The sequence below is a fragment of the Silene latifolia genome, chromosome 8 (assembly GCF_048544455.1).
Source record: "Silene latifolia isolate original U9 population chromosome 8, ASM4854445v1, whole genome shotgun sequence".
NCBI lineage: Eukaryota > Viridiplantae > Streptophyta > Magnoliopsida > Caryophyllales > Caryophyllaceae > Silene > Silene latifolia.
The window spans coordinates 35,705,022-35,722,063 of record NC_133533.1 but is presented as its reverse complement, the minus strand read 5'-3'; the positions used below and the strand labels follow the sequence as shown (position 1 = coordinate 35,722,063).

Here is a 17,042-nt window from a genome sequence, read left to right as displayed (position 1 = left end):
CAATTTACCTCCAAAATAACATGTTGTCTCGCTACATAAGTTATCATACCTTTATACGATCCAAGAATAACTGCGCCAATTTTGGATTCAAATTCCTACTTTCATCTAAATGGAAATGCACAAACTGTCTTGTGCAACATTGTAATACCCGTACTTTTAGGGACCCGTTGACCGACGTTGACCGACCTTAGGGGCATGTGGTAGCCTTTGGAAATTCGAGCAAGAGATGTCTCGTGTTGGGATAGGCCTTGGGATGAGTGGTACTCGATCTAGTCGAGGCTACTCGATCGAGTAGCTTGGGTACTCGATCGAGTAGGGGCCGCTCGATCTAGTGAATTGGTTACTCGATCGAGTAGCGTCTTTACAGCGAGGGTTTATAATCGTGTTTTGATAGAATCGTAAATCATTTCCGCCTCCTTTCTTCAGACCTAGATGTCGCCTCTTCTCATTTCCTTCACCATAATTCCTTCCATGTGAGCCTTTGAGGATGCTTGTGCCTTGGGCATAGGTTGCTTGAGCCCGGTAGCGGTCTTGACGCCGATATGCGATGCATAGGTATGTCATCATCATCATCTTTGTCGTTTGACAGGGCAGTTGTATACCTATCAAAAATAACCAACTGGCTCTAACTAATATAGCTAGGGAAGTCGGGTCGATCTCCACAGGGAGATGGAAAATGTCAGCTTTGTCTAAGTTCGTCACGGTGACCAAAATGGAGGTTTTAATTGGGTTACTGTTCTAAACTAATGAGAATGAGAAAGAGAAAAAGGCAGAGAAAAGGATTAAGCAGATAAAGAAAGCAGCTAAGACAAACGGTTCACCATGATCATTCGGTCAAGTAATTTAGGTTTCAGGTCAATGCAAGTATGGTTCGAGGAGCAGTGAATATCTCCTTCCGGTCTTAATTCGCCCTAAAGCACAAATAGCTTAGCTTCCGCCCTGACTACAGTGCCCTAATGTTCGCTACGAGTCTCACCCTTTCCAACCTCCCGGTCTAGGTCAAGGTTTACTACGATAAAAATGCCTAATTGCGTCGACTCAATCAGACAGATGCAATTAACTGTTGCGATTAACAACAAAGACTACACAAGCATTAACCTAATATGGCAATTACTATTCCTTCATAATCATGGATTCCCTAGTCTTAGCAAAGGGAAATTAGCTACGCATTACTATTGAATCAACAACAATAACATATAGATAATAGGAATTAAACATACTAATAAAACTAATAAAGATCGAATAGGGTAATGATGAAAGCAATCAAAGAAAGATAGAAATAAAACAAGAATTATGATTAAGGAATTAAAAAGAAATAATAATACCGATCACAAATCCGAATCCGAATAGCAAAAGGGTAGAAGAAGAGTGAAAATGAAAGAAGCAGTGGAAAATTATAGAGTGAAAAGTGAATAATGAATGAGGAAGAGTTACGCAGTCTACTCTCTTTAGTAGCATACGAAAATTTTCCCCTTAAACCTAATCCATAGTTTAATTACAAAAGCCCATACGAAATTAGGCGGAAAAACTCTTATGCGGGCCAAACCACTCGATCGAGTGGAAATAAACTACTCAATCGAGCAACTAAGCGACAAACCCTTCGATCGAGTGGAAATAAACCACTCGATCGAGTAACTCCTTGTATTGCCTTCTCGATTGGATATTGGAACTGCTCGATCGAGTAACCTTCAGTATATAAAGCATTCGATCGACTAGAAAAGTAGTCGATCGAGCTATTTCAGCACGATTAGGCACTAAGACACCTTCCGAAACCAGCTCACGCGTCTTCAAAGTGATAGATTCCAAGCTCCGGCTCCTTGTTCTCCATAAATGCATAAAATGGGACGAGTTTAGGCTCGATTTAGCTCCACTTTTATTTATTCCTGCAATTTACATAAAACGAACCAAAGTAGACTATTCGGGGGTATTTGTAGCTAGATACTACGTAAATAGTACAGAAATGAGTGTAAAAATGAGGTAAAAACCTTATATAAAATACACGCATCAAATCTCCCCAAACCAAACCTTTGCTTGTCCCCAAGAAAACTATGAATGCAACTAAGAATAAACAATGGAACGGGACCAATGCATCAGCTACAAATCATCCACCAAAACCAGTTTAATGCAACAACTAACAGAGTGGCAGATGATGAGTGCAAACGAATTAAATCAATGTCTCAAACTTACTGAACCGTCGACCTTGCAAGACTCAAAAGTATCGGACTCTCACGGGTCGCTCATCACTCAATATTAGGCACAAGGTGAGTATATACGTGAAAGATAGAAAGAAGTAAAGACACTCACCTAACTCGACCTATAAGAACATGCATGCAGTTAACATGAATAAAGTCTCTACAACCGTACATACGTATTCCAACCATACTAATGACCAAGACACATGCCGAGGACTTACATTTGGGTAAGTGAGGTAATGGGTAAGAAGGGGCTAAGATGTATTTAGATATGTGGAGTTAGTAGCCAGGCTAGCAACAACGAATCCAAATATTGAACTGCATCCCAACTTCGTACTCAGTATAACAAAACAAAACGGTGCAAATTCAATGCACTCAAATCACGATTACACCATAAACTTGTCAACTCCCCATAAAATATAAATTAGACATGGGAGTGAAAATCATCCATACAATTTCTCGTTTTTTTCGCCCATGATTTTTCTTTTTCTCTTTTCATATTTCCAATTTCTTTTCTTTTCATTCTTTTCTTTTTTGTTTTTAATTTTTTTTCTTTCATTCCCTTCAATTCTTCCACCAACTTCTGAAATCAGATAAAAATAACCAAACTGCAGTAGAACATTCCAAACAGCTACTCATTACTAGATCGGCTAGGGTAGGAAAAATTATAGTTTGTAGCTAGTAGGACAAAAAAGGCAATTTGGCTATGTGGGGTTCATGGGTAGAATGAAATAAAAAGGGAATTGCCTCTCCTAACATGTGTCACCATCCACAGACCGAATGCATACAGGTATTAAGAAGACTGAACTCATGCTTATGCAAATTGATGTTACATGCCTTACAGAGAGTGCTACTCACATCCTAAATGAAACCGGTCATGAATGTCACTGTGGACATGGGCCACGTCTCGGTCTGCGGATTTGGGCCGCCTACCGGTCCGTGGTCACGGGCCACCTGCACGCCAGGCCAAACTGTGGACATGCAGAGGTCTCTTTGAAAGCCACGCTCGGCGGTGTAAAAATGCTTTCGACCGGATCGCTTTAGATCGGTCGGTATCGTCTCGGCAAGGGCCGCGAAACGATGTAGAGATATTCGGAGTCGCCACCAAGCATTTGTGGGATGCTTGGAACCCGTTCGAATCCACTTTATACCTAGGTCAACCAAGGCAAAAGCGGTGTTTGACATAGGTACTAAAGATAAGGAATCGTCCCCCTTTTAGCATTCTATGCCTAAAATGACTCTCGTACGCCCTGGATAAGGCCATCCACTATCCAAAGGTTCTGAGTAAGGGGTGAGGGTACGTATTGGGAAGCCCTTTAATCGGACACCTAATCCCGCCCGCGTTAGCGGCCTCTACTGATCGATCGTGGTTGTTTAAGTGCAAAAGTTGATAAGACGGTGTAAATGCATGAATGCACATCCAAAAGTGTTAACCTAACATGTGAGCTTTCTAAGTCGGTTTGTTAATCCAAGTATCAAGTATAAGATGTCAAAGTTGGATTTAGATAGATTTTCATGTGAAAACGGAAATTAAACATCCATTTACCAAGTTCGGATTATGATGCTTAACACGATCCATTTATTGAAAAAGGGCGTCAAATGACAAAGTGTAAAAACACGTAAACTTGTCAATCTGATCCGTCATGTATACGGGTTAACCGTAGTCGGGATCGTCCTAGACAAGTGTTAAAAACGAGACAGAACAGTGCCAGGCAGCCCCCTTGGGGCGCGAGCCTATTGGCGATAGAAGGGGCTCTGCCCAGGTTTTAAAGTATGAAAACAGGCGGCCACTTGGGGCACGAGCTATGAGCCGACCCAAGGGGGCGTCTCCTGGTTTTTGAAAAGGTTATTTAAAACCGTATTTGTGATTAAATAATTTGCAAGTATTGTTTGCATGACTCGGAATAATTACTATTATGTTAGTAATATTCGTTGTCGGGTTTGCATGTTTGAAAAGCATAATTTACAAATAAAAATGTCAAATATGTAAAAGGAAAATCTTTGATTTGAACTAATTATGTTAAGTTCAATTATTTGTAATTAGTCAAGTTTGTCATCGTACTCGGATTAAACCGACATGGTATAAATAACCAAGGATGATTATGAATTATGACTAATATGTTTACAAATGTAAACAAATGAGAAAAATGGTAAACAAAAGAAAAGGGTGTTAAAATACCCATTTAAATGTAATTAACCAATAATATCATCGAGTCACGGAATAAACCGTCATGGTATATAGAACCAAGGATGATTTTTATAATGGTCAAAATGTGTTCATCATAAAAATTAATTAAAATGGCAAATAAAAGAAAAGGATTTCTTTTAAAATGTAATTAAACAATTAATATCACCGAGTCACGGATTAAACCGTCATGGTATATGGAACCAAGGATGATTATAATTTATGGTTAAAACGTTTGTCATAAAAATGAATTAAAACATTTGAAATGGTAAAAACCGATTACAAATAAGAAAGAAATAAAGAGGAAAGACGAGAACAAACACGGATGAGCCTGACCCAAGACCCACAAGAGGCGCGAGCCACCTTGCATAGCAAGGAGCGCCTGTCTCAGGCCAAAACTCGGTTTTGGCTCGTCTAACCTATATTTGAATCGTGTTATGCATTATTCATGCATGTAAACTCATGAAAACAGTAAGGACATGAAATAAAGTGAGTTGTTTACACCCTCAAACTTACGTGTATTGATGTTTGCGTGGTAGACGACTTTAGAGACGGTTTTCTCATGGTGACTACTCGCGATCAAAGAAGCTTAATAAAAAGGTGCCTTAAAAAAGGATTTAGTTTTGAAAATGTGTTAATTAAAACATGTTTATTGATGAATTGAGTTGGTCAAATGGGTCGGTTGAATGCACGGCGACGGTACCAAACAATATGTGTAAGGTTTGTGTTTACGATCGGTAGGTCGTAAACACGTGTCGATTTTGTGACTTAGGAAGTCGAGTATAGAAGTTTAAGGGAGATGTGAGGGGGCGGACGCTCGCGTGAGGTTTGTAGTGTGTGATGGTGGGTATTTATAGAGAAATGTGGGATGGTAGGTCGGTTGTGTTTGCTTAGAGACTAAGCAGACACCCCATTGAGGCGCGAGCCACCCCGTGACTCAAACGGGTCACATCTTGTCCCTTTCGCAAATTTGGATTTTGCATTTGTTCTAACCAATTTTTTGTTGGTTGTGATTTGTGGTCTTTGAGGTTTTCTTAGCCGTGTAAGCTTCCTCTTGGGTGATATTTAGGGTAGGTATTTTGTGTCTTTGACTCGGGTTTGACCCGTGCGAGTCGGGATTTGAATTCTTGAGTCCGTTTTTTGGCTCGGTGTCAGTTTTGACTCTAATTAGGGTCATTTTAATGGGAATGACATGATGAAGACATTCATGGCATTATTTTTGACATTCGAGATTTGGGTTGACTCGGGTTGACTCAGGTTGACTCGAGTTGCGGGTTTTTGAGTCGGTTTTTGGTCCGAAGACGGTTTTAACTCTAAATAGAGTTATTTTAATGGAAATGACATGATAAAGACATTCATGGCATTATTTTTGACTTTCGAGGTTTGGTTTGACTCAGGTTGACTCGAGTTGCGGGTTTCTGAGTCGGTTTTGGGTCCGAAGACAATTTTAACTCTAAATAGTGTTATTTTAATGCAAATGAAGTTAGAAAACTTTTGAAATCATTTTTCGTATCCGAGTAGTGCATTAAACCGTCTCATATATAGCCAATCCACGCACGCATATCAAAAACACGTTACAGTTTGATCATCATCGGGTGGTTTTTGGGAGGTGCGGATCGGGTATCTGAGCCCCCACTTTGACTGAGGCTTGGACAGGGCGAAAGTCAAAGTATGATCTCCAGGTCAATCGAAGATTACAACCTGAAGACCACTGCGACGTCGAGGCGACTCAAAAGGGTTTGAGCCAAGGACCTGCCGTCGGGAAGGGCGACGTCGAGGCGACTCGGGGATTCGAGTCAAGGACCTGCCTTCGGGAACATTTTAGAGTTTTTCGACTTTCGATTCGGGTCCTTTAAAGTCCATTAGACTACGTATAAAGGCTCGCCAGCCATAGGAAGGAGTCATACCTGAGGCATCTTCGGATATGTCCTCGAACTGTTTGCGCGCAAAGGCTCGCCAGCCATGATAAGGAAATGTACCCGAGGCATCTTCGGGATCTGTCCTCGAACGGTTGCGGACAAAGGCTCGCTAGCTATGACAAGGAAATGTACCCGAGGCATCTTCGGGATCTGTCCTCGAACGGTTGCGGACAAAGGCTCGCCAGCTATGACAAGGAAATGTACCCGAGGCATCTTCGGGATCTGTCGTCGAACGGTTGCGGATAAAGGCTCGCCAGCCATGACAAGGAAATGTACCCGAGGTATGTTCCGGATCTGTCCTTGAATATTTGCGGACAAAGGCTCGCCAGCCAGTGTTGAAGGTGGTGCGTTTTGAGGCTCGCCAGCCATAGGAAGGAGTCATACCTGAGGCATCTTCGGGATATGTCCTTGAGTCGTATCTTATGTGCGTGCAAAGACTCGCCAGCTGTGATAAGGAGTCGTACCCGAGGCATCTTCGGGATACGTCCTTGAGTTGTATCTTGTTTGCGGACAAAGGCTCGCCAGCCATGTCGAAGGTGCGTTTTAAGGCTCGCCAGCCATCGATGGTCGAAGGATCGACTCTGGGAAATAGCCTGTGTGACTTCTATTTGAAAATCGGCACTCGCTGGGGAGTTACAAACTTCTCAGGTCTCGCCGGGGATATGAGTTACTGTTCGCTGGGAGGTAGAGTAAGCCATGTAATCGGCGGGGCTAAAGCTCTTGGACTTGATAGGTCGCTGTTTGTTGGGAAGAACCCAGTACTTAGCTGGAGTGCGTTTGTCTTCTTAAGATTACCTGCATGATTAATGACCATACAAATCCGCAGTCGCATAGAAAAGCACATGGAATGCAAGCATATAAGCACGTACGCACATAAGCATGTGAGCAATTAGCATAAAAGCAACTAGCATGTAAGCATAGAAGCGACTAGCATGTAACATCTCACGCGAAGGGAGATAGAAGTTTCGAAAGTTGTGAAGCTTAAAATTGAGTTTTGTTACTCGTAGATCTGTGATTTGATAGATTGGAGACACGTGACCGTTGCGACATTGAATCACACGGACGCATACTGACAAACTGACATATAGGATGTCGTGAACGTGATACAAAGTTGGTATCGACACGACACGGGGGTGACTCTGACAGACTTTGCACATGTAAGTGCAACTCCTAGCCAAGAAAGGGTGACAACGCGTATCAGATCCTTGGAGTAGACGGTCCGCTCAGCTGGGGAATATGGATTGATTATCTTCTCCAGACTTCGCCTCCGTTTGCTTGTTTGAGATCCTTCTCACTACTAAAAACCCCTTACATTAATGACGCTTTTGTATTGATGCTTTTATAAAGCGTCAACCATAATAACCCTCCAATTCTATTTTTTTGGGAAACCGCTCCATATACTTCTAATTATAGCGCAATACATAAATTTCATCTAAAATTCCCCGCTAACCCATCGCCCACTTTATCAATGCCACTCGTTACGCCTCATTTCTTCAATTAAAAAAAACCCTAACCTTCAAAATTCCCATTCAATCATCAGCAAAGACGATTCAATAAGCAATTTTCTGTTCAATCTACCAATCAATTCTAATTATTCAACTCACAAAGATACAATCATAGGTACGGTTTTTTCATTCATTTTCAATTACTTGTATGTTATTGATGGTAATTTTAATTGCTTTAATCGGATTATGGGCGTGCTTCATAATTCCGATCATCAACAAAGATGATTAAGTTATTGCTCTTCGGGACATATTCAGATAGTTCGGTGCTATCTGAACTCAATTTCGTTCTTTGTTTAATTCTGATTCTTATTTTTTGTTTGATTTGAAGTTCAATTATGAAATTTAGGGTTTTGGTTCGAAGTTTTAAGATTCAAATTAAAGTTGTTAATTTGAGTTTCTTTTTTAATTATGTTCCGATTCCATATTTATGGTTGGTGTTGTGGTTGTTGGTTTAGCTAGGCGGGGGTTGTTATGAGCGGTAGTGGCAGGACGCTGTTAGTGGCGGGTTGTGGACTGACGTGAGGCAGGATGGGCAGATGGTGGGAATTGGGTGGTGGTGTGTTCTTTGATCAATAGCTCTTGTTGTATTAGTTTTTGAGGGAGTACATGGTATACAAACGATGTAAACATCAAATTTACAGTCAAAAGAACAAAAAACAACTAAAGCTCATGACTATAAAACAATCATACTATATTTGTTTTGTTCTGCTATTAGTTTTTCCATGGGAAACCCACAAGAAAAAAATTCTGGATCCGCTACAGGTTGTGCCCCGGTGGTGTCATCTTTTTTCCCATTTCCTGTATGGACGGTTCTTTTAGAGAGAAAAGCTTACAAACACGTTAATATATACTCTTCAGTCTTCAGGTTTCAGTTATTAGTTTACTTTTAATTAACATACTTAACACACACAAAAAAAAAAAAGAACTAATAGACTCAGATGGAATAAAGCTGTCACTAGTACAAATCCCTTAATTGCTTTATAACATTTTGCATTGAACATCCTTCTGAATGTGACTGTTAAATTTGCTCTTCCTTTTATCAAATGATAGTGTCTTATAAACGTCCTGAATTTGGTTAATTTCTGATGAGACGGTTGAATGATGTTTGATTCTTCAATTTCTTCAATTGCGAGGATTGATTTTACTTATAGTAATCCATCTGCCCTGGAATTAAGCAGGTAAGGGCGTAAGCCGCCGTAAGGTATTTATTTCTTCTGAATGATTCTTAAATTATGAGAATGAAGATATACTATATTTTTTTTGAAGACGCACTATATTTACTATGTAATTGTTTTTGGAATATGACTAATTGTTCTCTGATAATTGATTGTTTGGTGGTTACCGCCAAAGACATAAAACCATGTGAGTTGTTTGCTTCGATCTCATGGGAGGTTCACGTTCCTAGAAAGAAACTCAAATTAAGTTCATTCTTGCAGTCCAAAATTTGTTTACATGCTAAGGCGTAGAGTTTTATTTTTAAGAGTAATTGATTCTTCTATGGATGCAGATATCTTTGAACTGTTGTATACTTTTTACAGCTTCAGTACTTGAAGATTGTTTATAGTTACTAAACAATATGGGGTCGTGAACCTTATAATATTTTGTTGTATCCATTTTCTTGTTGCAGGGTTTTTCTATGTTCTGCAAGTTATAAGATGCAAAATAACTATTGTTTTTATAGTATGAACCCAAGAGTTTGAGCAAATTAACCTCATTTGTTGTTCGAATTATCGGAAGGTGGCGAAATGCCTTTTGAAATGTCACTTGTTCAGTGTCCATTCCATGTCCACGCTAAGTAGAAAAAAAGCTGTCAGGTCTATTATATAATCTAATGCTTTAGATTTTGCTTGAGCTGCGTTTAGTGATAATTTTTTATCACGCTCGAGAAGGATACAATGTCTTCCTCCTAATTCAGTCCCGCATTTATTATTAATTTTGTTTAGTGATAATTTTTTTCGTCTAACAATTTGTTCAGTGATAAATTTTTTCCTTTTTTCCAGTTTGAATGACAAGGCTACTTTAGTACTATTACTATTGTGGTACTATTGCTGCTAACTGAAATTGTTGGTTTCGTTTCAAAGTTTCCGATCCATCAGTTTGAATGACACAGGCATGCTTAATTTTTTCTACAATTTATTTTGATTTATTGAGCTCTTAGTCTCAATTTCAGTTTAATTTAGAGGTGGGTTTACCTGGATTTTGTCTATTAATTGCTTAATTTGCTCTTGATTTGCAATTTTAATTGAATTTTCAGCAACTAATGTTCATTAACTTTGTTCAATTTCAGGCTATGTATTGAATGAGTATTTGAACTTCTTCACAGTTGCCAATTTCCTCACATTTGGGTATCATTTAGTAAACTTTTCCTTAGTTCGGTTTCAGTTTTTTAGGTGTTTGTGACGTGAAGATCGATTAATTCTTGCTAAAATATGATGTTTGGGTGGGATATCATCGCATTTCACAGGTCAATGCTTTTTTGGTGTAGGACTCAAGTTTTTAGGGTGAAGTCATGTACTCTCTCTGCCCTAATCATTTCGTTACCTTTAATTAAATTACTTCTCATAAACAACTAGTGAGGTAAACGAATGACTTAAGACAAATGGAATATTTATCTGTGTTTATTGTATATGTTTGGGGGTACAAGATGACTATTTTGTTTGCCACTGAATTTATGATAGGCTAACAAGGCAGCAAGAATCAAGATAAGGGAAACTGATGTTATTGCAAGCGTGAAGGTAGCGTATATTACTTTTATTTGGTACTCCCTCCCTTCGTCGCAATCATTTGTTTGCCTTAGGTGCAGGTATCAAGGTATTATTCACTTATCTTTCGATTTCTTACACTTTACATCTATTATTTTAGACGAAGCCTTTTATCAGTTCGACCATGTTTTAGGGGCTTTGTGTAGAAATGGTTATAGTAATTGTAAAACGCCTTAGGTGATTTAATTTCAAAATTTGTCCTGTTTCTCAAACCGCTATCCTCGCATCCTACTCCTACAGTGATGTAATACCGATTTGGTTCACGTCGATAACTAACTCTTTTTTGTCAGTCTGTCTTTTCCACATTATGAGACCTAAGGTTTTCACTATTTAGATGTATGGTAGGTTACTAGAATTATTATACAGTGTACCCAATCCAATGCATCATCCTTTGTGAAACTAATCCCAACACTATTGTCACATCTAGTTAAGTATTAGAGCTAAATGGAGCATCTGCTTATGGATTGAACTTCTGTGTTTCTGCAGACAGCTCTAAGCGGTACAGGAGTGCCATGGGTCAAGTAATTACCACTGGTGCTAGTTCTTCAAGTGATCAGCCGGAAATTAATGTCAGTGATGACCAATTTCTACGATTTTGACACATCATTTGTCTCTGCCATAATTACATTGGCAAGGTTTAGCGACCTACCTCCAAAATAAAACCACAACACAAGTAAGCGACCAATGACAACCCGCGACCAATTGACAACTTCTTTCAGGTACAATACTACTCCTTCCCTTCGTCTCAAATCATTTGTTTACCTTCAACTAAAATACCCGCCACAAAGAATAAAAAAGGTAAAAAAATGACTGACGGAGGGAGTAAAATTTAAGGTTCCATGGTTTGTTCTTTTGTATATTCAATTGGGTATAATTTAAAATAGGTCTTCTTATTTGTCTTTCTTAATCAATATAGTTGATTCTCCTTGTGTATTTAACGGGATTTGCTTGGCTTTGATGCTTTAAATTGAATTTATTAGTAGTACTTGGACAGTGGCGGAACAAGGTTTACTATTGGAACGAGACAAGTTAGGGGGAAAAATCGGAAATTTGAACTTAAAATCTCAATTAAACTTGTCAGTAGTAATATTGATTTGTTGGGGTATTGTAATGGAGAAATCTCAATTGAACTTGTCAGTAGAATTGACTTCTTTTTCTGTGTAGGATTCGAGTTTTTATCGAACTAGGGTACAAATTGATCATTGTTTTTGCCACTGAATTTATGATAGGTAAATGGTTTGGCTAGAATCAAGATAATGGGAACCGATACTATTGCAAGTGTGAAGGTTCTGTATAGTTTATGGTTAGTTTATACTCTCTCTTTCTTAGTCAATTGTTTACCTTTACCAATTTTGTGAGAAATTTTGAACAAAGATAAATTAATGACTAGCATAAACAGAGTAGTTCATTTCCCTTAGTAACTACAAGATTTGTGTTGTTTCATTGGCTCTCTTTAAGCAGTTGGTACTTACAATATTAGCTATTCTGTCCATTTCTTTGAACTCACCCTTTGACCTCTAGGAATCGATGTTGAATCACTAGGCTATCTAGTGGTGTCAACTGTCAAGGCTAACAACTGAAGTAGCATGTTTGCCCGTTATAGGTTTCAGATTTGTCATATGGTGAAGATGCGCCTTCATATGTTGATTGAAGCCCCTTTGACATTGCGCCTATATGATTGAAGCTCCTACCACGTTCAAACTACCAAGTGTCCTTGTCTAGCTAGTTACTTAACATTATTTACGATTTTTTTGGATAATTTTATGTTGGATTTTACTATCATTCGGACCTCTTTTGGTATTTTTGATTTTATCGTACTATAAAGTACGTACTAGCTTATATTAGTTTAATTGTCAATGCTAGCAGTATTTGTGACGACGAGATGATATATGTATCAAACATATGATTATTTATAAAAGTACGTGGGTACGCACGTACTCACTACGTCATTCTATATATATATATTGCATTATGTTTTTTCATGATTTAGTAATAGCTAGTAGTACCATTACGTATTTATAGGTCTATTAAAGTAATCTCTACGGTTTTATCAGGAAATTAAAATCTAAAAAATCTATAAGCTGAAATTATTTTGTGACAATAAAAAGTGTCAATATATAAATAGTTGATGCATAATTCTGTCTCATCGAGTGACACATAAAAGCATCAATAGTCGCCGGAGACGCTTAAAAGCGTCAAATTTGTTGACAAGAAAAACCATCAATGGTCACTGACGACGGTTAAAAGCGTCAAATTTGTTGACAATTAAAAGCGTCAATAGTCCATAAAGACGTTTAAAAGCGTCACATATGTTGACAATAAAAACCGTCAATAATCACTGAAGACGCTTAAAAGCGTCAAATTTGTTGACAATTAAAAGCGTCAATAGTCCATGAAGACGCTAAAAAGAGTCATAATTATTGACTAAAAAAAGCGTCAAAAAATACCGACGGCCCAAAATTTGACGCTTTTATAAAGCGTCGATAAAAATAAAATTGACGCTTTAAAGCGTCGAAAAACGCCTGAAAAAACGTCACCAATGCAAGGTATGTGTAGTAGTGTCTCTGAGTCATAATGATTCGGACAGCGGAACCAAGACCTTGTCATCGTTCGAACCGAGCACTAGACTATGGGCGGTTTTATTTTGGACTATAGCTGAGACTCAAAAGATGTTTGAGGTTAAAGGACGGGTGGCGTCTCGAAAGAGAAGCCCCCAGAGTGAGAAGGTGGGAATTTGGTAAGAGCATGAATGGGAGACGTCTTATGGAAGAAGCCCCCAGTGAAGAGGTATAAGATTAATTTTTTTGCAGCTGGGTGGGCTGCTTTTGAGGATTGATGTTGATGGTTGAGATTGAAATGAGTGTGCGGTTGTGTCCTTGTTGGAGGACTGCCTACGTATTCGCGTGTTTGCGAAATCAAACCAGATCGTAGTTCTGAGCTGGTTATTGAGGATTGAAAATTGGAAATGTTTTGAAAGGGGTGTGCGGTTGTGTCCTCGTAATAGGACTGCCTACGTATTCGCGTGCGTGCGAAATCAAACCAGATCGTAGTTCAGAGTGTGTGTGCCTAGGCTGACTGCTGGGACCTTAATGTGTGTTGAGGTGTATGGTTGCGTCCATAAAGGACTGCCTACGTATTAACGTGAAGTGAAATCAAACCAGATCGTAGTTCTGAACGTGTGCCTAAGCGAGATGTTAGGACCTTAAAGTGATTTTGAGGTGTATGGTTGTGTCCTTGAAGGACTGCCTACGTATTCACGTGGAGTGAAATCAAACCAGATCGTAATTCAGAACGTGTGACTAAGCGAGATGTTAGGACCTTAAAGTGATTTTGAGGTGTATGGTTGTGTCCTTGAGGGACTGCCTACGTATTCACGTGAAGTGAAATCAAACCAGATCGTAGTTCTGAATGCGTGTGTGCCTAAGCGAGATGTTAGGACCTTAAAGTGTGTGGGACACGACGGTAAATGCCGTTTGGTGACTCGAAAAATTGATTTGAGAGAATTCCCCTTGATCATGAATCGAAGAGGTGTAATTTGTAAAAATGTTCCTTATCATGTGAGCAAACTAAAAAGTGGACTCTAAGGGTAGAGTGAGTATGTCCCGTTCTCGGTAGCAAAGCATTCGAGGACTCCGTATCTGGGTCAGGGTGAATATGGCTTCAACATTAGGGAATGTGGAGCTTGGCAATAATAGGTTTGTTTGACAGATTAAAATCTGGGGTTGAGGGTCACAACGGAAGATTCGTTTGGTGACTCGAAAGTTGATTGGAGATAAATACCCCTTGATCATGAATCGAAGAGGTGTAATTTGTGAAAATGTTCCTTATTATCTGAGCACACTAAAAAGTGGGCTCTAAGGGTAGATTAGGTATGCCTTGTTCTCGATAGCAAAGCATTCGAGGACTCCGTGGGTATTGTGGTGAAAAATGGCTTCAACATTAGGGAATGTGGAGCTTGGTAATAATGGGTTTACTTAACAGATAAAAATCTGGAGCAAGAATTTTGTGGTGTTTAGGCCGAAGGGTAACGGCTTGTAGTGTGGTGCAGAATGGGGTCTCCGGCTTGAGGGATGCTTGATGTGGCCTGAGCACGAAATGGTTGGTAAATAAAATGGGATCAGATTTCCATGTCTGGACCTTAAAAGTTAAGGTGTGATATTACGAGCTTGAGGGGGGATCCTCAGAAGCCTAGATAGGTCTCCATGTAGCAGTCTCTAGAAGGACATTGGGGTGAAGCATTTTTGGTTATGATCATGAGGGAAATCCCCAGGATCCTAGGTAGATCTCCCTGTAATAGTCCGCAAAAGGACTTAGGGGTGAAGCGGTGTTGGTTAAGGTTTTAGTGTTTGGTGTTTTGGACTTGTTGGTCCGGGATTTGGTGTGTTGGACTTCGTTGGTCCTGGGCTTTGGACTCGTTGGTCCTGGACTTGGTGTTTTGAACTCATGGGTCCTGGGCTTTGGACTTGTTGGTCCTGGACTGGGTGTTTTGGATTCATGGGTCCTGGGCTTTGGACTTGTTGGTCCTGGACTTTATATGTTGGACTCATGCGTCCTGGGCTTTGGACTTGTTGGTCCTGGACTTTGTATTTTGGACTCACTTGTCCAGGATTTTTGTGTGATGGATGCTTTCTTTGGATTTTGGCCTTTTTGAGAAAAGGGTTTCCATCTTGTTTTGTTTTGATTTTGGCTTGGGTCTTGGCCTTGATGTTGGGTGAGTAGCCTTTGGCTTTGGCTTTTGCTTTGAGCGAATTGATTTCGGCTTTGGTTTTTTTTGCCTTGGCCTTGAACTTTGGCTTTGGGTGAATGGATATTGGCTTGGGCCTTTGATTTTGGCCTTTCGCTTTGACTTTGGGTGGATGGCCATTGGCTTGGGCCTTTGATTTTGGCCTTTCGCTTTGGCTTCGGGTGAATGGTTGTTGGCTTGGGCCTTTGATTTTGGCCTTTCGCTTTGGCTTTGGGTGAATGGCTATTGGCTTGGGCCTTTGATTTTGGCCTTTCGCTTTGGCTTTTGGTTGAATGGCTATTGGCTTGGGCCTTTGATTTTGGCCTTTCGCTTTGGCTTTTGGTTGAATGGCTATTGGCTTGGGCCTTTAATTTTGGCCTTTCGCTTTGGCTTTTGGTTGAATGGTTGTTGGCTTGGGCCTTTGATTTTGGCCTTTCGCTTTGGCTTTGGGTGAATGGCTATTGGCTTGGGCCTTTGATTTTGGCCTTTCGCTTTGGCTTTTGGTTGAATGGCTATTGGCTTGGGCCTTTGATTCCGGCCTTTCGCTTTGGCTTTTGGTTTTGATCTATTGGTTCTTTGTCGTCCTTCGTTCGAGGCAGGTAAAGGTGCGGATGGGGATTTACCCGTTGGAGAGAGGTTGATTCTTGGTGATGGAATGTTTTTGTGGGGAATGGGCTTGCCTTCTTTCATTGACCATGACCAAGGAGATGTTCTTGTTTGTTATCTAGGTTCGTCCGAGAATCCCTTTGATAGAAGCTCGTTCTAAATTGGGTGCTATTGAAAGGTTTCTATTGCCAGACATGGAATAGGTAAAGAAAATGGACACGGAGTTTCTAGTCCTCTGCTTACTCGGTACGGAACGTCACTCGAGTGTACTCACATTGAACTGGAACACGTGGTTTGTTTTAAATCAATTCTCGTTGTCAACGGGAAATGGTAAAGGAGAGAATATATGATAGATGGAAATAGTGCTTTTATTTAGATAAATAAGATCTTAGCACATACTCGATGAATACATGTGACTCATGGGGACAGCCCCCAGTTGTCATTTAGGAATAAAAGGACAGACACTAGGATAGATGTGAGAAAGCCTAAGACTCGGACTCGGACTCAATCGTAGATACGGACTCCTAATCATCACTTTCCCCCTCGAAGGTTTCGTTCGCAGCATCCAGCGGCTTGAATGTCTGTTTTTCAGCATTGACCCACTTGAGCACTTCACTCTCGTTGTTGGAGATGATATGAGGACAATAGTCGATGAGGCTTTTATCTCTTTGCAGAAAGAGATATCCATTAGGGTTGTTTTCATCACTTGGTTGGCATAGGGATGAAGCTATCAGTTCATGATTGTCGATCATATTTTGAATAACATGTTTCAGTTTGAAGCATGTTTCAGCGTCATGACCATTCCCTTGATGATATTGGCAATAGGCACTGCCGTCCCAAAATCGAGACTTCTTGCATTTAGACGGGTCCGGAGTGGGCCCGATTGGTTGTAGTTTCCTTTCAGTAATGAGCTTTTGAAGAGCTGCGGCATAGGTTGTGTTGAGGTTGGTGAATGTCCTTTGAGAACGCTTAACCTTGCTTTTTGGCTTGAGACATTCAGGAGGATTGTCTTGACTGAGAGGTGCAATTATGATTTTGCCAGCCTCGATCATATCTTGAATGGCATGCTTGAGTTTGAAGCAGGTTTCGGTGTCATGGCCCTTGCCTCGATGGTATTGGCAATAGGCATTACCATCCCAGAATCAGGTTC

The 17,042-nt window shown here is 40.1% G+C and overlaps 1 long non-coding RNA gene across 2 annotated transcripts; it reads left to right on the top strand.

Moving 5' to 3' along the window:
- The first annotated feature begins 7,698 nt into the window (after positions 1 to 7,698).
- LOC141596737 (uncharacterized) lies at positions 7,699 to 12,526 on the top strand. 2 transcript variants are annotated; one of them, XR_012522571.1, is made up of 7 exons: positions 7,699 to 7,916; positions 9,802 to 9,911; positions 10,089 to 10,146; positions 10,266 to 10,378; positions 10,480 to 10,612; positions 11,793 to 11,866; positions 12,167 to 12,526. It is a non-coding gene; the product is annotated as an uncharacterized LOC141596737 (long non-coding RNA). The 2 variants fall into 2 exon arrangements; XR_012522570.1 differs by having other exon boundaries at positions 7,828 to 7,916; positions 10,089 to 10,378.
- Positions 12,527 to 17,042: the final 4,516 nt, after the last annotated feature.